Below are 25,590 nucleotides of genomic sequence, written 5' to 3'. Positions count from 1 at the left end.
TCCAATGGTTGGGCATCGGTCACGACAAACTCCTCCAGTGGGAGAGGATTCGGAACCATTGCTGCCCATTCTGGGCAGGGGCCCGAGAACAGTTCCTGGGAGTCTGCCGGCTCCTCAGAATGTGTCATTGTAATGGAGTGAGGAGGCTGGGAGGAAGGAGGAGCAGCAGCCAGAGGATTCAGAGTTGCAGCAGTGGACGGTGCAGAATTCTGGGTGGTCGATAGATTGCTGGATGCACTTTCTGCCATCCACGACAGGACCTGCTCACACTGCTCATTTTCTAATAAAGGTCTACCGCGTGGACCCATTAATTGTGAGATGAATGTGGGGACGCCAGAAACGTGCCTCTCTCCTAATCCCGCAGCAGTCGGCTGCGATACACCTGGATCAGGAGCTCGGCCTGTGCCCACACCCTGACTTGGGCCTCTGCGTCCTCGCCCGCGTCCACGTCCTCTAGGCCTACCCCTATCCCTCAACATGCTGTATTACCAGTAGTGCAGAAACAGAACGCTGTAAATAAATGTGCCGCTTATTGGCCTGTGGTTGGAGGCTGACTTCGCTTACGGAACACACAGCAGAGGCAGGAAAGAATTTTGCGCAAGCCTGCTGTAACACTTAGCTGGCTGCGTATGAATTAGGACAACTACCCCCAGCAGAGACGCAGTACAGTCAGGACGGTCACAGGCAGCCCAAATAGATTTTTTTTCCCAAATTTTTTTGGAAAAGCCCACTGCCTATATAGACTGGATATGTCTTTCACTGTCCCTGCCTCACCACCACTACTGGCCCTGGACTATGTAAAATTACTGCAGACTGTTTCACTCTGGACAGGATGACAGCGGTGATGTAAGAGGCAACGCAGAGCTAGGAAAGAATTTTGTGCAAGCCTGCTGTAACACTTAGCTGTCTGCGTATGAATTAGGACAACTACCCCCAGCAGAGACGCAGTACAGTCAGGACGGTCACAGGCAGCCCAAATAGATTTTTTTTCCCAAATTTTTTTGGAAAAGCCCACTGCCTATATAGACTGGATATGTCTTTCACTGTCCCTGCCTCACCACCACTACTGGCCCTGGACTATGTAAAATTACTGCAGACTGTTTCACTCTGGACAGGATGACAGCGGTGATGTTGAAGGCAACGCAGAGCCAGGAAAGAATTTTGCGCAAGCCTGCTGTAACACTTAGCTGGCTACGTATGAATTAGGACAACTACCCCCAGCAGAGACGCAGTACAGTCAGGACGGTCACAGGCAGCCCAAATTGATTTTTTTTCCCAAATTTTTTTGGAAAAGCCCGCTGCCTATATAGACTGGATATGTCTTTCACTGTCCCTGCCTCACCACCACTACTGGCCCTGGACTATGTAAAATTACTGCAGGACGCAATGCTCTGGACGCAATGCTCTGCACGGCCGATATACAAAAAAAAAAAAAAAATGTGCAACACTGCAAAAGGCAGTCTCAACAGTACTGCACACGGTCAGATGTGGCCCTAAGAAGGACCGTTGGGGTTCTTGAAGCCTAAAATAACTCGTAACACTCTCCCTATAGCAGCTCCGGCATCAGCAGCACTTTCCCTGATCTCTGTCAGAATGCATCTGTGGCGAGCTGCGGGAGGGGCCGATTTATATACTTGGGTGACACCTGATCTCGCCAGCCACTCACTGCAGGGGGGTGGTATAGGGCTTGAACGTCACAAGGGGAAGTTGTAAAGCCTTCCCTGTCTTTCTATTGGCCAGAAAAGCGCGCTAACGTCTCAGAGATGAAAGTGAAAGTAACTCGAACATCGCGTGGTGCTCGCCTCTAGTAACGAGCATCTCGAACACGCTAATACTCGAACGAGTATCAAGCTCGGACGAGTACGTTCGCTCATCTCTAATAAATAACAATTTTTGAAAATGCTCTGATCACATGAACCCTTTTTAAATCCCATTTCTTCTCCAACACTCATAACTTACAAGAGGTCTAATTTTTGACAGTTAGATTTGTGGAAGTAGACTATGGGTTTCTTCTTTACTGGTACACTATAAGATTATGGTCCAGGGCTTTAACTACATACTATATATTTGTTACATCCAACCTAGAGATATTAGTTACATCCTAAAAGGATAAATATATGCACACAATATAAAATGGATAACACAAAAATATCAAGAGAAAACACAATGGGGAAGACAGGGAAATTAACCTGCAACTCAAAGGTAATGGAAGACCCTAGCTACCAGCAGGGTGTATGCCCTGATATGGGCAACCCCACATCAAGAACCTGAGGTGACCCTGACTTCCCCTAGATGGTGACAGTGAACAGTGGCTAAACTAGATGACGCTCTAAGAATATAAAATCACAAAGGTACAGGGAAATAGATATTTAAACCCTGAGATAAAGAAATTGAGATCCAGTAGATTTATCTTAACTGAGACGCAAGACAGGACCAGGAGTTGCCAAGATGACCAGAAACACCTTCCGACAGAGAGTATATCTGGCATCCCCTGTGAGGAGGAGCTAGAATAAAAATACACAAACTAATGCACCTTTTAGAGGAGCTGATTCTTGTTTGAATGAGCAAGTGACGCCACTGCTAACTCCTTTGCACTCATTCAGCTTGTTTAGACAGGCAGATCATCATTAAAAATTATTCACTTCTCATCCAGTGCCCCACATTCCTATGTGAAACACTGAGTGGGGAGTGTTTAACCCCTTAAGGACATGGCCTATTTTGGGCATAAGGACGCAATGATTTTTGGGGGATTTTGATCTCCACTTTTCAAAAGCCATAACTTTTTTATTTTTCCATCGACATGGCCGTATGAGGGCTTGTTTTTTGTGTGACAAATTGTAGTTTGTATTGGTCCTATTTTTGGGTACACAGACTATATTTTGAAACTTTTATTAACTTTTTTATGATAGCAGAAAGAGAAAACACATCAATTCTGACACTATTTTTTTTGGGGGGGGGGGGGGGGGGGATTTACAGCGTTAATTAAGCAGCATAAATGACACCATACAATTTTCCTGTGGGTCAGTACGATTGCAGCAATACCAAAATTCTTATTTTTTTGTTTAGGTTTTTCCACTTTTCCGCAATAAAACCCCTTTTTTTCTAAATCACTGCATTCAAAGTCCTATAACTTTTTTTATTTTTCCATGGATGGAGCTTTGTGGGGGCTCTTTTTTATTGCATGACGAGCTGTAGTTTTTAGTGGTATCATTTTGGAGTACATACAACTTTTATTGCATTTTTTGGGAGACAAAATGAAAAAAATAAGCATTTTGCCTCAGTTTTTAGGATTTTGTTTTAGCTTTTTGCTGTGGAGGATAAAATGTGTGTTCAATTTGTTGTACAAGTTGTTACAGATATGACAATACCAAATATGTGGGATTTCATTTTTTTTACACTAATAGGGTAAAAATCACAAAAAAAAGGGTTTTGTTTGCATTTTTTTTATTTTGACACAATTTTCATCTTTTTTTTACACTATTTTTGTCCTGGTAGGGGACTTGTACCATAACACCTAAGATCCCAATGATAAAAAATTGCAGGACTTCTGTCCTGTAATGCTTTATTGTTTGTAATAGCGATTATAGGCACTGGCAAAGCAGGATGCAATTATATCGCGGGTGTCCGATGATGTCACAAAAGGAGCGCCCTCCCTCTGTGAGCCCTCTACATGCTGCGATCTGCATCATAGTGTGTAAGCGGTTAACAGCGAGGGTCGCTGTCCTTATGCACCTTGGCTGTTGCAGCGGGAGGCCGTCTATCGGTGACAGCCAGCTCCTGCTGCCGGATGGTGTCTTCTAATCTTGTGCTATCCACAGGGCTTAACTGTCTGTTCTGTTGCGTTAAGTACCTGCCAGGACAGACACTTACACCCTGTTTCGTTAAGGGGTTAAACTCAACGATCAGTGCAAGAGCCAATAATGATTTGTATGCTGGCTGAGGGCTCGGTCACATGAGCAATTTTTAAGCGCATGTATAGGTGCGATTTTAAATCTCATCTACATAGAACCAATACTTTCAAATGAAATCGGTCCCATGTGCAGTTTTTACATGCGCTTAAAATTCGCACCTGCAAAAGATAGAACAAGTGAGTGTCAATGGACCCGCTCACGCGGTTTTTCTACATGCGATGTGCGATATTTTAAAATTGCACCTGTATATGTGTGAAAAAAAATCGCTCCTGTGACTGAGCCCTGAAATAGAACAACAAACGAAAAGTGAACACTGCTTGTTCATTGCTTGGTCATTGACTCGCATTTAAACAGAACGATTGCATTGTGCAACAAATTTTTTTAAAAATGTCATAACTGAAAGTAATTAATATGTTTCTGTAAAATTAAAACCTGCTGATTACACTGGGAAAACTGAATAATAGCAGCACGTCTCATGGTCAAATCCTCAGTGACCAAGTTTTTATTTTTCGTTTAAAAAAATTGTAACTCCTATTTTTATCCATCGACGTCGCTGTCTGATGGCTTGTTTTTTTGCGGGACGAGTTGTATTTTTCAATGGTACTATTTAGTTTACCATATAATGTACTGAAAAACTTTTAAAAAGTTCTAAGTGGAGTAAAGTGAAACAAAAAACTAAATTCCGCCATCTTCCAGTGTGTCTTGTTTCTACGGTGCACAAAGTGCAACAAAGATGACATAACTTTATTTTATGGGTCAGTACAATTACTATGATACCAAACTTACGTAGTTTTTTTTTTTGCTGTACTACTTTTTTTTTTAAAGACATTTAATTTTTTAAAAATCATTTTCTACCGCCATCTTTTGCACACAATAACCTTTTTATTTTTCTATCCACATAACTGTGCAAGGGCTCATTTCTTGCGGGATGTCCTGTAGTTCCCTTTAGTGCCATTTTGGAATACATATGCCTTTTTGATCACATTTTATTGCATTTTTTCTTGGCGACAGAATGACCAAAAAAGCGGAGCGTGGTTTACATGCTGTTACAACAGCGTGTGAACCACGTTTCTATAGAAACCAATAAGTTGCTATGGAAGCGCTCACACTTTGGTGTCCAATGCCAAAATGAAAGTGAGCATGCGCCAGCACAAGCATAACATGAGCCAGGGCTGATAACATGACGTCACCTCAGTCCCGCTTCACATTTGTGGCCAGCCAACTGTGACAATATTGTTTTACAGTCATCCAGCTTATCAGTAGTATAATTACTATATTCTCTTAGTGTATTTTACAAGTTTTTTTTACTAACCAAACCTTATCTTTGTGGCAAGAATTTAAACTGATCACCCATATATAAAGCACTTCTGCTAACTGACCTCACATGTATAGTAAGATTTTCATTGCACAGTAAACCTTAGACTCTGGTGACAAGTAAAGAGATTGGTTTTCTATCTGGTCACTGCTGTATTGTAGATCTCCCAGTAGTCTTAATTAGGTTTTAACATTTGCTGACATTTAGAGACGTAATAGAGATGAATTGATCATTTCTACTATTTCCTTTGAGAACCGTGATTTAGTAGGTTTACCCACAGTCCTATAGACCACCATAGATAATGCAATGTGATATCACAATGAGTTTTGCAAAGGACAAACCCAATGTACCACAAAATGTATAGAGATGTATACAGTAACATACTTATGGGCTTCTACTGTTCAGATACATGCTGAGGGCTCAGTCAGTTGAGCGGTTGTTTTTGTGTGCGCACAAAAAAACCTGCTCCATACATGTTCAAAATGCACGTAACCGAAGCTCTGTGCCCATTGCTTTCAATGGGGCCAGTGCTACTGCCACCTCATTGGAAGCAATGGGAGCCGATGCATAGTTCCTTTGTTAATCTAAAAAAGACATAAAATGACGCTTAAAATCAAAGATTGAGATACATATATATACAATAAAAGGTAAAGGTGGGTTGTAGGGGGAAAGTTGTGTAATTTGTGGGAGAGGAGGAGCTGGAGTAGATAGATTTAAAAGAATCTGTCACCTTCCATTTTTTTGACTGGGGCAACACATGGGTGGGGTAGGTAGCAACTTGTCTAGGGCAGCATTACCTCTAAAGATGTGGAAGGTGAGCGCTGTTTGTTCATAAAAAATGTTTTGGCATTTCTTTCTGCAACTGATTAGTACTATTACTAAGACTTGGAGTGTGTCTAAGGGCTCAGTCAGATGAGCATTTTTTCCACGCATGTATAGGTGCGTGAAAAAAATGACGCATGCATGTGTAAAAAAACGCGTGACCAAAGGTAAAAGTCGCACATAGATAGTACGGCACCATTGATAGCCATGGGTGAGGATCGCTACACCCTGCTTTGGCTGTGACAGCTGCAGCAGGGGATTCCTTGGATGGGAAACCCCTGGATGCTGTCACATCCAGGGGTTTCACCTTGTGGTAAATGGGGCCGGCGGGAGCTCCTCTGGACCCATTGAAAACATACAGAGAAGATTGTGATCCTCTGCCACAGCTGTGACAGCTATGGCAGGGGATTCCTGCATCCCCATGGGGACAGAGGGATGAAGGAATCCCCTGCCAAAGGAACGTGATGTTCTCCCATTGCTTTCAATAAGCTAGCGCTGCTGCCACTGGCCCCATTGAAAGAAATGGGATGCAGGCAACCCCGCAGTGATTTTCAGGGAAGGGCTTTAAATATACTCCATTCACTATAAACAGACCGATAGTCTCTTTTTTAGGTGAACAATGTGTACACAGGACAAATATCGCAAGAATGTGCTGATTTCAGCAATTATTTGGGCAATAACTGCCCTATGTATAGGTACCTTTACCCACACGTTCGCCCGGCCACCAATCATGCTACACAGTATGATCAATCTCAATGGTAGACTGGCTGTCAAAGTAAAGCATCCTTGCTGGCATAGAAGTAGAATTCTACTTTTTCAAAGGGCACAATCTTCTTTTCCCACAGTATCCTATACTCCAGTTCATTCTTTCTGCTATATAGGGAAGGGGAACTAAAGATGTCTGTCACCCACTATTTCATACCATATTGTCATACCTGCAGAGAGCAGTGGGAAAAAAGAAAAGAGTACTATGTTTCCTATTTGTGTCCACAACACAGTGGGGTAATAGCACAAACTATTAGGAAAAATTGGCCATTAATTTAAGGACAGTCATTGTTTTATTAAAGCATTCTAAGAACTACTGAGCACAGTGTAGTGGAAAACAAGGTCCATAAGACAGCCTGGTAAAGGCAGATTTGCATAGTATGCAAATTACACAAAAATGGTTATCACAGCCAAAAAATAGAATTCTTCCAAGCCTGTTTCGTGAGCAGTGTAATAGCCCTGTATGGGGCAATGCCTTCTGCCATTCTTATACTGGCAAGAGATATTACATCAAGTGATGCTATGCATGCATTCAGACTTTGTCATGTATTATTATAACGTGCCCCTGTGGAATAAAAAGCCAAATATAGTAGAATGCTTAATAAATGCCGGACTGAGATGCTGCACTGTATGAAAATGAGTGAGACTAGTTACAGATGAGAATAATATGGACACACTTTTTCACCCATATAATGGACATGCGTCCAGTCTGACAGGGGTTTACTAACCCAAACTCACAGCATCATAGGGATCTAATATGGGCACAAAAATGCACCAATAATATGCTCATCTCAAACTGGCATATATTACAATTGTAGACAACTAAAAATAAATGGTCATGGCTCACCAGCTGTGTCATCGGGGATCGAGTAAAGTCACGGCATCAGCCCTGGCCCTCATGATCCAGTGTCATTCCAGTTTTGGATGCCAATATGAGCACTTCTCTGCTGGTACATGGATGGAATGGTCAGCTGGTAGGTGTGTGTCCCAACCGGCCAATCAGCGCTTGCCTGTACACATTTATACCAGCTCCTCCTCCCTGAGGATACCAGTTATACTTCTAATTTGAAGGTGTTTCCGGTCAAGTTGGCATCTCCTGCTCTATTTCATACTTAAGATAAGTCTGTTCAATGTTTTTGTTATCTGGGGTGTTGTAAATTCTATCTGCTAAGTATCGTTATCTTTTGCATTGAACTCAGACCTGATTAATAGTGTGCTTGTGTAACTCCACACATATTGTTGCTCATTGTAGCTACCAATATACTTATTTCCAACTGGGTAGAGTCATGGTCGCCCAAGGTTCTTAACGTGGGTTCGCCTTCTACAGGGTGAGTGCTCCACTTTTAGGTTGGGTCTTCTCACCTCAGTAGGTTAGGGTCAGATTTCCTTTGTCCCCACTTTTTGGTTTCGTTATTAGCATACTATATTCTCTGTATTAGTATTTTGTGTGTATATCAATCCTTTCAGGACAATAAATTATGTCTAATTCGGAGGCAGTGTTTTGCATCCAGCTCAGACACAACACAAACAATGACAGCCAGAGCATGACTGTTTTCAAAAAGTAACATTTCTGTACAGTAAATTTCAAGAATTCATATGGATGTCAACAAAGAGCCGATCACATACAAGATATGCAACCATCTGCCTTTTCTCAGTATTGGTTTGGGTCCCAGTTTTGAATTTGGCCAACTTTTCATGATTTGTATTGTCAAGAGTGAAGTCAATAGCAGGTGCTATCTTTCTGTAGCAGAATACAGCATGCTATGGATTGGAGCCCTAAAGTCTGCACAGTTATTATCTGCATTGTGTTAGTGGGAATCTCAAAACCTCATTGGCTTCTACTGCATTGTAGTTTGTTGCAAATGTTTATTGCAATGTGAATGAAGCCCCATTTACACACAAAGATGATCGCTCAAAATGTGTTCAAAAGATAGCTTAAATTACAGTTTTGAGTGATCATTTTGCATAAACTACTAAGCAGCTACTTAGTGGCTTATTAGCTTCATTTGCATGCAAATGAGCCTCCCTTTGCTGTATGCAGATAACATCAGGAGGTTTCTTATTTGCTTACAGCTCCACTGTTCTCCAGCAGGACAGCAGCTGAAACAATGTTAGCAGCGCTCCCATGGAGAATCACAGTGTGTGGTCCCTGCTATCATCTGGCCAGCCGAACAAGGGATTTTATGCTGAACTAAAAATCATTGTTCGTCAGAAAAGCAAACGATGGTAGCATTTACACGCAATGATTATTATTGCTCATCGTTTGAATGAATTTTGAGCGATAATGATTGTGTATAAATGGGCCTTAAAGCTTTACAATGAACTGTACACTGTATACAAGCTACATTAGCCACAACAATACAAGTGCTACTTATCTAGCAATAAATGGATGAACAGTTTATTGTGTTTGCAAACCTGGTGATATAAGCATGTATATAATAATAATCTAATAATAATACCCCTTTTACGACTAGTAATGTACTTAAAATGTTTATCATTCAAACAAGCTACTATGCATTGACAGAGAATACTGAATATGCCTGGAATAGTTTTAGATAAATCTATGTATAGTGTAATAATTCTATGCATACAGTGGATTACTGTATTACATATTAATAATCTGCTTTGACTTTAGACACATAACATTACTATCAAATATTTAGGCTAAAAAAAGACCCTTATAGAAAGGACTGTGACGATTCGAGGAAATATGTCCTTTGTTTTATTTCATGGTGTTTTAGATAACTTTATCGTATTTTTACACTGATGGTTTCTTACAAGTCTATTGCAGCCTCGTTTATTTTAAGGAACTGAAAAGCTTTTTATTCTTCTTTTTTCTCTGTCTACCTTGAGGGGTCCGTCCTTGCAGCTTTCTGCAGAGTCATTATACCCTGGGTGCTGTCTTATGTTCATACAACAGCCCCCACTTCTTGATTCCACTTCATCTACTTCATGGACACAGACATTTGTTAGGCTTATTAGCTCAGCAGGAGCCTTATCATATTTTGTATCTTAGGCTGTTGGAGATGTCAAGAGATGGAAATGCTGTGTAGCTTTTTATCCTCCCTTTGTACACTTTCTCCTTCAGACCAACAGTGCATTTGGATTTAATGCTCTGCAGCCACTAGATGCTGGGATCTCTTTAAATATGTCTAGCATTTCCATCTGTACCAATATCACTGCAAAGGCTTAGCCATGATTAGGCTGTCAAGATTTATTAAGTTAAAAAGTATCAAAGTTTCTTATAGCAACCTCAGACCTTTAAAGAGCCCACCTTCCTTTATATGCCCCCCCCCCCCCCCCCCCCCAGCACCATGCCGTCAATGTGCTTCACTTGACCTTGACCAATGTATGCACCCGGGGAACACTAATGAATTTGGGCCAATTCATCTTGGAACTCCAAATTTAATCAAGCTGACATGTTGGAGAAAGCAGCCTGTAATTAACTCCTAGTATTTTAGGTATTCTGTAAATTATTGCAAAGAAAAAAATTGTTGTTTTCTTATGCGTTCAACGCGGCTGTCTGGGATTCAATGAGGTTGACATTACTATTGAAGGTAACCTTTAAAGTTGAGGTCAGGATGAGGTGTATTGTGGGTTGTTGCAGAACATAACATGGATATTATTCTTGTCTGAACACAAGACTGATACTGTTTTTTGTGTGAATCAGTGATATTCTGGTAATGTTTACGTTTTGCTAATGTTTAAAACACAGCAGTTTAGACTATTATTACTTCAGGTGCATTTACACGGAGCGATGATGGCTCAAAAATCACTTAAAGGCGATCGTTTGAGCTATAATTGTTGCATCTAAACGCACAGCCATTGTGCACTTTTCGGGCACTGCTTGCTGATCGTTATATTCAGTCCAACCTAAAAATCGTCCTTCAGCCTTATCAGCAGTTCTCCATAGGGAGTGCTGATAGCATTGTTTCCTGATGGAGAGAAAAAAAGGACTGAAAGCAGATAAGAGCCCTTGGGCTATTATTGCTTTCAGCTAAGGCTTCATTTGCACACTTAATTGCTCTTAAGTAGCTGAGTAGCTACTTTAAAGTTTATGCCAAATGATCGCTCAAAGCTGTCACTCATACTGTCGTTTGAGCGATCTTTGAGCGATCATCACTCCATGTAAATGGGCCTTTCTATCATCACTATTATTAACGGTACTGGTGCATTATGTTTTCACCAGCAGAACGGGTGGAGACCAGCTTGTGCGGCCTTAGTTAAAGTGCATCCCCACAGCTTGTGATTGACTGGGCGAGACCTTCAGGACCCGGTGTATGGAAGGAGCAGGCTGTCGCCCCTGGGCCGAGCGCTGGGCGGCTACTGCTGCATGACAATGCTGATGCCGCCAAGACCGCTGGAGGTGTACCAGTGGAAGCTGCTGTTAGAAGTCCCGACACAGGACACTACAACTGTGCAAGCTGCTATTCCAGTCCCGCTTCGGACGGTGATACAGCTGTATCTGCTGAGCGGGAAACGTGTTTTATCAGATCCATGCTGCAGATTAGCATGAACATAGGCTGTTTGAAAACTTAAGTATGCATAATCAAATGGTCCTGTTCAAAAGTTTGCCAACCCGCAGCTGAATCCCACCCTGTGTACCAATGTCTGCTGGTGGCGGCGTCCACGCGGATCTCTATTGTTCTGGGAAATCTTTTGCTCTTCCCATGTAATACGTGGCCCATCTGCCGCAGCACGGACGGGCTGCAGCACGGACAGCTTCCACTGACTTCAATGGAAGCCGTCCGTCTGAGAACTGCAGTGGAATGGAGCATGCTGTGATTTAATTTCAGCATTCAAAGATCTGCAAATCCAATCGGCATGCTTTAATTTAGGTGCGGTTGCCCATTCTTCCTTATGGGCGGCTTGAACTACAGATCACCCGTGCAGATTCCCATGCGATTCTGTAATTCAAATCCGCCCGAGGACACTGGGCCAAAAAGTTATACATTATATGTACCGCAAAATGATGCCATTAAAAATTCAACTCGTCTTGCAAAAAACAAGCCCTCATACGGCTACGTCAACAGAAGAATCAAAAAGTTATGGTTTTTAAAAAGTGGAAATGATAAACAAAAAAGATGAATTTCTTTGTCATTAAGTATCAAGTCCTCAAGGGGTTAATAATGCTGTTCTTGTTATAAAAAATAATTAATCTGTTGCGAGCCTTGAGTATAAAACTGTTTTTCACTTTTGTGCATTGTGTTATCTCATGTTTTGCCAAATGTTTTAGCTGATTAGATATGGTTAATAGTATTTTATAGATGATCCAGTGACTGCCACTTTCTGCACTGCTGCTAGTTGATGAGATCTTTGGGAAGAACTCATGTTACACTTGGGTATAATTTCATCCTACCGGAATGTGTGATGGTTTTTCACAAAAATCACAAACTACAGGAAGCTTTCTGGTTATGAAGACTAAAAACAAATTAAAATGAGCAGCTGGACCAGCTGTCTGAGATCCGTAGCATGAACAGACTGCGAGATTGTAGCCATTATTTCATGTCTATTATTCCACCTCCATGTAGCTATTTACTTATGGTAAAGAATAATATACAGAACATTCTTCTGGCCTGTTATATGTGCTGGAAGTTGGGATTCGAAATGCAGGATGTGTTGTGCAAGGATTTTAGGTTTTGCAGCATTCAGGTAGCTGGGATCAAAAACTAGCTGTAGCGGCGAAAGAGCAAAAAGTAGAAAAAAAAACTAGAATTTCATGCTGTAGAGAAAGTGTTTTACATTTCTGGCTGAAAAACAAGTTAGCTCTTGTTAATAGTGTATTGGCATTTGACTTCATTTCCTGCAGGAAATGAAAAAATATGAGTTTTTATGGATTATTATTTAAAACAGTAGATTTTATTATAAGCTTCCCTTTTAAACTTTCTTGCTGTTAAAATGGCTGGAGATATAATGAGCGCAAAAGCCTCAGGAGTGCAATGAGTTAAATCAGAGCAAAAATATGCAAAGGATCATTTATGAAAATGGAAAAGCAATGAACTGCTCGCAATATGAGGTTATGTTCCAGTTTTGTACAAATATATATATATACATGTGTTATGTTCCAGGATTGTACTAGATATATAGTAAAATGGCATAACCTCCCAAGATTATATATATATATATATATATATATACACATATGCACACATATTTATAGTATTTCCTCAAAAATTAGACCCGTCCTATATTAATCTTTGCCCCTAAAGAGGCAAATTTTCAGGGGATGTCTTATTTTCAGGGGATATCTTATTGTACTTACCTAGCAGACTCATTCCAGGTCCCTCCCGCTGCTCCCCGGAACTCCACCGTGCTTCTTGCAGTCCTAGGCTGTCCACATTGATTGGCCAATTCATAAATCCCATCTCCATAATGCGATGGCTGTATATAGTTCTTCGACTACCACTTAGCCAATCAATGCAGTGCTTGATGAACCAATCACAGCCATTGCATTGATTCATCAAGTGTGCATTGATTGTTGATTGGTTGAGCAGCGCTCGAGAACTAATCAGAGCCATCGCTTCCTGGAGTTGGGATTTATGAATCCCATAACCAGGAAATGATATGCTGCGGGCGACCGAGGATTGCAAGAAGCGTGTTGGAGCTTGGGGGGAGGCAGAAGGGACCTGGACCGAGCCTGCTAGGTAAAGTATTGCTTTCTTCTTTTTTTATTTAAATGCAATGTCGCTAGGGCTTATTTTCGGGCTAGTATTTAAAGCCTCCTCGAAAATCCTGAAAAAAAGCAGTGTGGGGCTTATATTCAGGGTAGGTCTTATTTGGGGGGAAAAGGAGTATATATGTATGTTATGTTGCAGTTCCCTGGACAGTGGGTGGATAGGAGTGCCATACAGGAAAAGAAAAAATGTGCATAGGCCACAATCAGTATTGCTGTTCCTTTATTCTTAGGCTACATTCACATGGTCAAGAATCTTGCGCGAGTTTTCTGCACGCATTTTTTTTTCCCTTGTAGCGATGCTGCAAGAATAAAGTTTGCAGCATTCTGTACTTTTTGGCGTTCTATCGGATGTGGCAGATTCCATATCTGTCCCCCATGGGCACCTTTTGATAAAAGAGAAAAACAACCTTCTACTGCATGCATGCCGGTTTTCCTACTGGATGCCTAGCAGACTGCACTATTCTATGATAGAACGCCATACCAGGCCATACCAAATAGACACTCATTTGACACACAATGGGTAAATGAGGGTTATGGCTACTTTTGACATGTATGCCAGGAGCTTTCCAGGAAGATACAGCAAATAGATGCTGCAAACATAGTATGCAATATCAAGTAGATAGTAAGCCAGTTAATAAGTCCGTAGTAGTGGATCTAAAATATGATATAATATTACAAGTTATAGGTATTAGATTACTGGTCATTCCAGGGATATACAGTATTCAGATGAATATAGGCTATCCTACCCAGAGTAATTGGACACCTGAGCAAAAAAAATCAGTATTTATTTGATTATCATATGATAATACTTAGTGGGGCGCCTTTGGCCCTAATGGCATCGGATACTCTCCATGACTTACTTTCTACTAATGTCTGATGAACTTCAGCCATTATCTCCCTCCATTCATCCTGCAAACAGCTGTTGAGTTTTCTCAAAGAAGATGGATGCTGTTAATATTGCCTGACCTGACAATCCAGTTCACCCCAAAGATGTTCAGTAGGGTTCTGGTCGGGACTCTGTGCAGCCAGTCCAATTGTGGAACATCCATATCCTCAAAGCAATGTAAAACAGCGCTGGATTTGTGGCAAGGCGCATTGTCTTTTTGGAAGTATTGCTGACTATTTCCAAAGTATTGACACATTGCCGGCTGCATATTGTTGTCTAGAATGCCAGGGTACGTCTCCGTGTTTATTGTTCTTACCACTGCAACCAACAGACCGAGACCATGTCACGTAAAACAACCCCAGATTATAACAGAACCTCTGTTGTACTTAACTGTTGGCACAACACACTTAGGCAAAAGGCGTTCTTCAGGCTCCTCCACACCCAGGTATGTCCATCTGATTTCAAGATGCAGTAGCACTGATTATCACTAGAGATGAGCAAGTACCTGCCTGCTCGGAGCAAAGATTCGGCTCCCGGCGGCGGGTGGGGAGCTGCGGGGGAGAGCAGGGAGGAACGGAGGGGAGATCTCCCTCTCTCCCCCCCCCCTGCTCCCCTCTGCTGACTGCCACAACTCACCTGTCACCCGCGCCGGCAGCCGAACCTTTTCTCCCGAGCGGGGAGATACTCGCTAAGGACAATGCTCGATCGAGTAATTGTCCTTAGCGAGTTTACTCGCTCATCTCTATTTATCCCTCCATAGAAAGTTCTACCATTGCTCAACTGTCCAATGATGATGCTTCTTGTATCATTGTAGATGGGCTGATGCATTTTCTGTGAGAGTACTCCCTAGATGTTTGCAGGGTGAATGGAGGGAAATACCAGCTGAAGTGTATCAGATGTTAGTAAAAGTATGCCAAGGAGAGTGTCCAATGTCATTAGGGCCAAAGGAGCTCCACTAAGTACCGTATAAGCATATTTAAATCAATACTACTTTTGATTCTTGTTCAGGTATCCAATTAATTTTGGTAAGCTAGTGTATTTAGAAATAGGGAAGATTTCTTTTATTCCTGTCAGGGCTTCTTTACACGAGCGAGCCCGATGTCAAGCCGAGAAGCTTAGCCTGATATTGCGCTTGCCAATGTGTGCTTTTCACGATAATGTAACGTGTTTTTGATTAAAAATCCTATCACTTCTGTGAAATTGCGAACCTCACGCGTGTTTCACATATGTGATAGGATTGCAAGTATTTCCCACTGACTTCAAAGGGAACACATCACATCGCACTCGCATGCATATTGACGTCATGCGAGAGCCATCCGATGGCTTTTAAGGTCCCATTGGAGACAATGGGCGATGCATTCCATGGGAACGCCAAGAGATAGAATGTGCTTGTGAATCGCTTGTGTGAACTAATTCATTCGAAAGAATGGATTTCATATTCGCACAAAACTCGCACAAGACCATCACTTGGGTGACTAAGCCCTTATGAAGCAATGGCAACTACTTCATATAAGTTTTTTTTGCATCACTCTGGATGAAAACTGCAGAATAATAGGTTGAATACTATGGATTTATGTCAACTTTAGAAAATCCTTGTAAAGTTGTAAGTTTCCCTGACCCATAGTTACATAGTATGGCATAAAAAGACATATGTCCAACACGTTCAACCAAGGGATGTGACAATTATCTATTTTCTCTCCACGGTGATGGGAATAAGCAGACAAACATGTAAATAACATCCCCATTCTCTGCTCACCTACTCCATTCTTACATGTTTTGTTGGAAGGTCAAGATGTATCATAGTGGAGCCGTCTATACGGTGACACACAAGTCTGATCTCTATTGTCCTCTGGAATGTGTCTGGTGAACAAATATTCAAGTTATGTTTTCTGCTTTAGAGGAAAAAAGTACATTTTGTAACATAAAATTGTAAAAGTTACAAAATATGATAAGTGGCCATATGAATGTTACCGCTGTGCCTATAGAAGAGCATATTGGGGAGCATTTATCACCAGGTGAATTTCTGATGCCAGTTTCCTGGCAGTTTCTTTTCTCCTTTCTAGTTTAGGGGGGCATACTTACTATGAGTGTGTCAAGAAGGGTGTCATCTCTCCTTCCAGGAATGCTGCCATCCAATAGGTGGCGCTGCAGAGGTATTGTTCCATCATCCTTATTTGCATAAATTACCCAGAGGAGCATGCATGGCCGTATAAGTCTCTTCAGTCACCTTTCAGGTGTCTTCTCACACCACTTCTGGGTGCTCTCCTTGGGGAGAGACGATGCCATCCCTCGACCCAATCACCCCCTTGGTGTCTTCACGCACTCTCTTTGGGTGCTCTCCTTAAGGACAGACAACTCCCCTCTTGACCCACATCACAGGCCACTCACCAGCCAAGCCAGAAACCTACTACACACTGATGAGGGGCAAACACCCCGGAACAGCTGTCTGTTTATGGTTTTCTGGCTCGGTTTCCTATCCCCAATCATTGTTTTACAGACTTGTTAAAAAGTCATACATTGATTTAAAGGACAGCTGCTATCCAATAGTTGGCTCTGCAGATGTATTGTTCCATATTCCTTAATACTATGAGTGTAAGTTGCGCCCATGAGGCTCTGGCACAGCTTGCATCGTGCTGTCCGATTCAAACAGACACAGTGCGGAGACATACATTGGCTTGTCCTATTTATTGTCTGTGATACGAACAGGAATAGGATATGTGATGATTTTTTTCATGTGGCCCAGGAGTCTGCATGAAATACGTTAATTTGTATAGCTTCATAGGCTATATTTGAGCCACGTGTCCTCCTGTAAATTAACACAAACCGCACACGGCCCCAAATACACTAGTATGCCCGTATCCTAATGTGAAAAGTGTGTTAAATATCTCACATTATTGTAAAATTTGTCAGTTACATCTTTAAATCTATCTAGAGATGTGGATTCACTTTGCATGCCACCCTGCTATGTATGCTATGAGAGCGCAACAAAGTTTACGACTTTTCAAAAAGTTGAAATGCTTAAATCTTAAAACAGCCTCACTCTACTTAAAACCCCTCCCCTTTTTTAGATACTTTTAAAAAGCGAAGAGAAAAGCATAACATCTGCTCTTTTTGGAATGAATGCATAGCAAATTTGTCGAAATTGATCTGTGCCAAAAAAAGTCGCAATTTATGCCAGAATTCTGGCACAACACCAGTAATAAACGTGCCCCTTTGTTCCTATTCCCTTTTTATGTTTTTAAATTCAAACATGCCTGTTTTTTGCAAGTTGTATATTCATGAATTGTACATGCAACGTTTAACTCTTGCAGTGATATGTTTACTACAGGAACTTGTTCTGTTTTAACCATTAGGGACCAAGAACGGTAAATATATGGTGTTTGGTCCTGGGTTTAATCCCAGGGTCTTCTTCTTTCTTCAATGGGGCCGCTCGTGCAGAATGCCGGCTCCGTGTAGCTCCGCCCCGTCACGTGCCGATTCCAGCCAATCAGGAGGCTGGAATCGGCAATGGACCGCACAGAAGCCCTGCGGTCCACCGAGAGAGAAGATCCCGGCGGCCATCTTCAGCAGGTAAGTATAGAAGTCACCGGAGCGCGGGATTCAGGTAAGCGCTGTGTGGGTTTTTTTTTAAGTCCCTGCATCGGGGTTGTCTCGCGCCAAACGGGGGGGGGGGGGGGGTTGAAAAAAAAAAAATGTTTCGGCGCGGGACAACCCCTTTAAGGTACAAAACTGCCTGGTCTTTATGGTGTTAAAGGGGCTATGTGGACTTATGTTATCTTTGTAGGTAGATCCTCAGAATGGGCCAATAATATCTGATCAGTGAGGGTCTGCCGATCATATGATTGAAGTCACTACAGCATTCATGCAAGTGCTGGAGCCTCTTCAATATATTTACCCCCCCCCCCCACCACCACCACTGTTTTAGATATTGATAGCCTATTCTGAGCATAAGCCATCAAGTATTAAAGTCTTAATAATCCCTTTAAATAAGATGACTATAAGATACAAACTTAGTGGAAAAGTTTTGCTAAGCAAAAGGTACCAGATTTGAATAGTAAATTGCACCGTAAAGCAATTCTCAAATTTATTATGTGTGGTAAACTACTTTTAGACGTATTTCATCAATTTTGAAAAGTATCATGATAGGGAATCTCAAAATGTGTGAAATTTATAAAAAACATGCATCTATATTTTTCGCACAACTTATTGGTTCTCATGTACCCCAACCATGAAGTGGCAAGAGGAAGGGAAATATGTCTAAGATGCACCAAATGTACTACGTGTACCTTTTTTATACTTTGACCAAAATTTTCCATAATTTCATCCACTTCTAAATGTCCGCATCTTACAAGATTACTGATAAATCTCCCCTATAGTGTTGTGTTACATTTTCATTTGGATAAATGGTTGCAAGATATTTAAGGACCATAGAACATAGAATTTTCCCAATAGATATTGTTTGGTGTTTTGTTTGAAAGGAAAGGAAATAATTACAAATTAAGAAAGTATTATTGTGGCCATTGAAATAGATAAACTGTAATAAAATACAGCCCCTCAGTCAGTCCGTCATTGTCATTCTATTACTACTTGAGCCTCCAGATTAGAACGCTCTCCTGGGTACTGGACTCATATACAGCTGTTTAGCTGAAACAACAGATCGGCATTACACTGCAAATGTCAAATTACAATGATAAAATGGCAACATGACAACTTTGGAAACTCCAGCAGTTTTATCTTGGGAATGAAAGATTAATATTTGGAAATCTCACATGTGATTGGGGATTTCATACAAACTGAACTTTTTGGCCATTTGAAGACATATCATACATTAGATATCCGTATGAAGAAAAACATATTTGAACGAACAATGCAAATTTACAGTCAGCCTTGGAGAAAATAAATATACTAATAATCTAAATCTGAAAATATTAGACATTCTAAACATCACCTGTGTGTCTCCAGACTAGTATAAATCAAGTAGCTTAATGCCTAAGGTGGACAGAAACATTAGATGTCCATCAGCTGAATCTCACAACGTTGTCAGATCTGGATGATCATCTGATGTGTATGGATGCCTCCCTACTTTCTTCCGATTGCAGATGTTGGGGGAGATAAGTATTGAGCAGTTGGATTTCAGCTCCTTTTGCAATCGGTTGATAAGCTGCCGCCAGAGGTGTTTGGCAGCGCTTTCTCTCCTCTGTACACTCAGAACACCAGCATGCTTGGCAAAGTTGAGTGTGCATTTGTATGGTGTGTTAGGCAAAATGGCTGTTGGCTGGATGAGTGTTCGGCTGACAGCCCTCTAGGGCAGCCTTAGGGTATGTTCACACGGTAGATTTTTACCATGGATTTGACATTGATTCCACATCAAATCTGCAGCAAATCTACATCACATTACATATTTTGGCCATATAATGCGAGCAGAGTCGCTAAAAAAAAAATCTATAATGCTTGGACAGATCAATGGCAAAAGAAGACACGGCGCCAAAGGACACGATGGCCAATACTGTCAAAGCTGATACTTGCATGGATATCACACAACTGAAAGAAGCAGCGCAAAACTCAAAGCTCACCTTTAGGGTCACCAAAGGTTGTGAACGACTAAACGACTAACAACAACAACAACTATGTGAATTCACACCACAGTCTATAGTGTACAGATTTTTTTCCACTCGTAGATTTTAAATCTGCAGGCAGAGAAAAGAGAAGTGGCATGTCACTTATAGGCATGAAGTCTGTGAAGAATTTGCATTGGGAAGTCCACACTATATTTGCCCATTGGAAAGGGTTAAATACATGTGCGGATCCACTGCCAAACATTTGGACAGCCAAAGCAGAGGTCCACAGCTCAGTTGTGGTTTTCTGCAAAGATTTCAAGAGGTGGAATCCACATGGAAAAATGTGCGTCAGATTCTGCCATATATGCATACTAGAGATGAGCGAGCACCAAAATGCTCGGGTGCTCGTTACTCGGGACAAAATTATCGCGATGCTCGAGGGTTCGTTTCGAATAACGAACCCCATTGAAGTCAATGGGCGACCCGAGCATTTTTGTATTTCGCCGATGCTCGCTAAGGTTTTCATGTGTGAAAATCTGGGCAATTCAAGAAAGTGATGGGAACGACACAGCAACGGATAGGGCAGGCGAGGGGCTACATGTTGAGCTGCATCTCAAGTTCACAGGTCCCACTATTAAGCCACAATACCGGCAAGAGTGGGCCCCCCCCAACAACTTTTACTTCTGAAAAGCCCTCATTAGCAATGCATACCTTAGCTAAGCACCACACTACCTCCAACAAAGCACAATCACTGCCTGGATGACACTCCGCTGTCACTTCTCCTAGGTTACATGCTGCCCAACCCCCCCGCACGACCCAGTGTCCACAGCGCACACCAAACTGTCCCTGCCCAGCCTTCAGCTGCCCTCATGCCACACCAACCTCATGTCTATTTATAAGTGCGTCTGCCATGACGAGGAACCGCAGGCACACACTGCAGAGGGTTGGCACGGCTAGGCAGCGACCCTCTTTAAAAGGGGCAGGGCGATAGCCCACAGTGCTGTACAGAAGCAATAAGAAATATAATCCTGTGCCACCGCCATCAGGAGCTGCACACGTGGGCATAGCAATGGGGAACCTATGTGCCACACACTATTCATTCTGTCAAGGTGTCTGCATGCCCCAGTCAGACCGCGGTTTTTAATTCATAGACACAGGCAGGTACAACTCCCTATTGTGAAGTCCCTGTGGACCGACAGCATGGGTGGCTCCCTGGAACCCACCGGCGGTGCATAAAAATATCCCATTGCATTGCCCAACACAGCTGAGGTAGTAATGTTGTGCTTAATGCAGGTGGGCTTCGGCCCACACTGCATGCCCCAGTCTGACTGGGGTTCTTTAGAAGTGGAAACAGATGCATTTATAATTCTCTGTGGACCCACAGCATGGGTGGGTGCCAGGAAGCCACCGGCGGTACATAAAAATATCCCATTGCATTGCCCAACACAGCTGAGGTAGTAATGTCGTGCTTAATGCAGGTGGGCTTCGGCCCACACTGCATGCCCCAGTCTGACTGGGGTTCTTTAGAAGTGGAAACAGATGCATTTATAATTCCCTGTGGACCCACAGCATGGGTGGCTCCCTGGAACCCACCGGCGGTACATAAAAATATCCCATTGCATTGCCCAACACAGCTGAGGTAGTAATGTCATGCTTAATGCAGGTGGGCTTCGGCCCACACTGCATGCCCCAGTCTGACTGGGGTTCTTTAGAAGTGGAAACAGATGCATTTATAATTCTCTGTGGACCCACAGCATGGGTGGGTGCCAGGAAGCCACCGGCGGTACATAAAAATATCCCATTGCATTGCCCAACACAGCGGATGTAACGTCAGCTGTAATGCAGGTGGGCTAAAAATTAATTTGATTACACTGTAGGCGAGGGCCCACAAAAATTGCTGTATCAACAGTACTAATGTACATCAGAAAAATTGGCCATGGCCAACCAAGAGGGCAGGTGAAACCCATTAATCGCTTTGGTTAATGTGGCTTAAGTGGTAACTAGACCTGGAGGCAGCCCAGTTTAACGAAAAATTGGTTCAAGTTAAAGTTTCAACGCTTTTAAGAGCATTGAAACGTATAAAAAATTTTAAGAAAAATTATATGAGTGAGCCTTGTGGCCCTAAGAAAAATTGCCCGTTCGGCGTCATTACGTGAGGTTTCAGGAGGAGGAGCAGGAGGAGGAGGATGAATATTATACACAGATTGATGAAGCAGAAATGTCCCCGTTTTGGATGGTGAGAGAGAACGATGCTTGCATCCGCGGGTGCAGCCTACGTATTGCTTAGGTATCGCTGCTGTCCGCTGGTGGAGAAGAGAAGTCTGGGGAAATCCAGGCTTTGTTCATCTTGATGAGTGTAAGCCTGTCGGCACTGTCGGTTGACAGGCGGGTACGCTTATCTGTGATGATTCCCCCAGCCGCACTAAACACCCTCGCTGACAGGACGCTAGCCGCAGGACAAGCAAGCACCTCCAGGGCATACAGCGCGAGTTCAGGCCACGTGTCCAGCTTCGACACCCAGTAGTTGTAGGTGGCAGAGGCGTCAGGGAGGACGGTCGTGCGATCGGCTACGTACTCCCTCACCATCCTATTACAGTGCTCCCGCTGACTCAGCCTTGACTGGGGAGCGGTGACACAGTCTTGCTGGGGAGCCATAAAGCTGTCCAGGGCCTTAAAGACTGTTGTATTGCCTGTGCTGTACATGCTGCTCGATCTACGCACCTCCCCTGCTACCTGGCCCTCGGAAGTGCGCCTTCTGCCACTAGCGCTGTCGGATGGGAATTTTACCATCAGCTTGTCCGCCAGGGTCCTGTGGTATAGCAACACTCTCGAACCCCTTTCCTCTTCGAGAATGAGAGTGGAAAGGTTCTCCTTATACCGTGGGTCGAGCAGTGTGTACACCCAGTAATCCGTAGTGGCCAGAATGCGTGCAACGCGAGGGTCACGAGAAAGGCATCCTAACATGAAGTCAGCCATGTGTGCCAGGGTACCTGTACGCAACACATGGCTGTCTTCACTAGGAAGATCACTTTCAGGATCCTCCTCCTCCTCCTCCTCCTCCTCAGGGCATACACGCTGAAAGGATGACAGGCAAGCAGCATGGGTACCGTCAGCAGTGGGCCAAGCTGTCTCTTCCCCCTCCTCCTCATCCTCCTCATGCTCCTCCTCCTCCTCCTGAACGCGCTGAGATATAGACAGGAGGGTGCTTTGACTATCCAGCGACATACTGTCTTCCCCCAGCTTTGTTTCCGAGCGCAAAGCGTCTGCCTTTATGCTTTGCAGGGAACTTCTCAAGATGCATAGCAGAGGAATGGTGACGCTAATGATTGCAGCATCGCCGCTCACCACCTGGGTAGACTGCTCAAAGTTTCGAAGGACCTGGCAGATGTCTGCCAACCAGGCCCACTCTTCTGAAAATAATTGAGGAGGCTGACTCCCACTGCGCCGCCCATGTTGGAGTTGGTATTCCACTATAGCTCTACGCTGCTCATAGAGCCTGGCCAACATGTGGAGCGTAGAGTTCCACCGTGTGGGCACGTCGCACAGCAGTCAGTGCACTGGCAGATTAAACCGATGATGCAGGGTCCGCAGGGTGGCAGCGTCCGTGTGGGACTTGCGGAAATGTGCGCAGAGCCGGCGCACCTTTCCGAGCAGGTCTGACAAGCGTGGGTAGCTTTTCAGAAAGCGCTGAACCACCAAATTAAAGACGTGGGCCAGGCATGGCACGTGCGTGAGGCTGCCGAGCTGCAGAGCCGCCACCAGGTTACAGCCGTTGTCACACACGACCATGCCCGGTTGGAGGCTCAGCGGCGCAAGCCAGCGGTCTGTCTGCTCTGTCAGACCCTGCAGCAGTTCGTGGGCCGTGTGCCTCTTATCTCCTAAGCTGAGTAGTTTCAGCACGGCCTGCTGACGCTTGCCCACCGCTGTGCTGCCACGACGCGCGACACCGACTGCTGACGACGCGATGCTGCTGCTGACACATCTTGATTGCGAGACAGAGGTTGCGTTGGAGGAGGAGGAGGGTGCTTTAGTGGAGGAAGCATACACCGCCGCCGATACCACCACCGAGCTGGGGCCCGCAATTCTGGGGGTGGGTAGGACGTGAGCGGTCCCAGGCTTTGACTCTGTCCCAGCCTCCACTAAATTCACCCAATGTGCCGTCAGGGAGATGTAGTGGCCCTGCCCGCCTGTGCTTGTCCACGTGTCCGTTGTTAAGTGGACCTTGGCAGTAACCGCGTTGGTGAGGGCGCGTACAATGTTGCGGGAGACGTGGTCGTGCAGGGCTGGGACGGCACATCGGGAAAAGTAGTGGCGACTGGGAACTGAGTAGCGCGGGGCCGCCGCCGCCATCATACTTTTGAAGGACTCCGTTTCCACAACCCTATACGGCAGCATCTCAAGGCTGATAAATTTGGCTATGTGGACGGTTAACGCTTGAGCGTGCGGGTGCGTGGCGGCGTACTTGCGCTTGCGCTCAAACACTTGCGCTAGCGACGGCTGGACGGTGCGGTGCGAGACATTGCTGGATTGGGCCGAGGACAGCGGAGGTGAGGGTGTGGGTGCAGGCCAGGAGACGGTAGTGCCTGTGTCCTCAGAGGGGGGTTGGATCTCAGTGGCAGGTTGGGGCACAGGGGGAGAGGCAGCGGTGCAAACCGGAGGCGGTGAACGGCCTTCGTCCCACCTTGTGGGGTGCTTGGCCATCATATGTCTGCGCATGCTGGTGGTGGTGAGGCTGTTGGTGGTGGCTCCCCGGCTGATCTTGGCGCGACAAAGGTTGCACACCACTGTTCGTCGGTCGTCAGGCGTCTCTGTGAAAAACTGCCAGACCTTAGAGCACCTTGGCCTCTGCAGGGTGGCATGGTGCGAGGGTGCGCTTTGGGAAACACTTGGTGGATTATTCGGTCTGGCCCTGCCTCTACCCCTGGCCCTGGCCACCGCACTGCCTCTTGCAACCTGCCCTGCTGCTGCCCTTGCCTCCCCCTCTGAAGACCTGTCCTGAGTAGGCGTTGCAAACCAGGTGGGGTCAGTCACCTCATCGTCCTGCTGCTCTTCCTCCGAATCCTCTGTGCGCTCCTCCTTCGGACTTACTGCCCTTACTACTACCTCACCGATAGACAACTGTGTCTCATCGTCATCGTCCTCCTCACCCACTGAAAGGTCTTGAGACAGTTGCCGGAAGTCCCCAGCCTCATCCCCCGGACCCCGGGAACTTTCCAATGGTTGGGCATCAGTGACGATAAACTCCTCTGGTGGGAGAGGAACCACTGCTGCCCAATCTGAGCAGGGGCCCGAGAACAGTTCCTGGGAGTGTTCCCGCTCCTGAGCATGTGTCATTGTAGTGGAGTGAGGAGGCTGGGAGGAAGGAGGAGCAGCAGACAGAGGATTTCGGATTTGCAGCAGTGGACGGCGCAGAACTGTGGGTGGACGATAGGTTGCTCGAAGCACTTTCTGCCATCCACGACAGGACCTGCTCACACTGCTCATTTTCTAATAAAGGTCTCCCGCGTGGACCCATTAATTGTGCGATGAATGTGGGGACGCCAGAAACGTGCCTCTCTCGTAATCGCGCAGCAGTCGGCTGCGATACACCTGGATCAGGAGTTCGGCCTGTACCCACACCCTCACTTGGCCCTCCGCGTCCTCGGCCGCGTCCACGT

The sequence above is a fragment of the Eleutherodactylus coqui genome, chromosome 9, assembly GCF_035609145.1.
Source record: "Eleutherodactylus coqui strain aEleCoq1 chromosome 9, aEleCoq1.hap1, whole genome shotgun sequence".
Taxonomy (NCBI): domain Eukaryota; kingdom Metazoa; phylum Chordata; class Amphibia; order Anura; family Eleutherodactylidae; genus Eleutherodactylus; species Eleutherodactylus coqui.
This window is presented reverse-complemented; position numbering follows the sequence as displayed.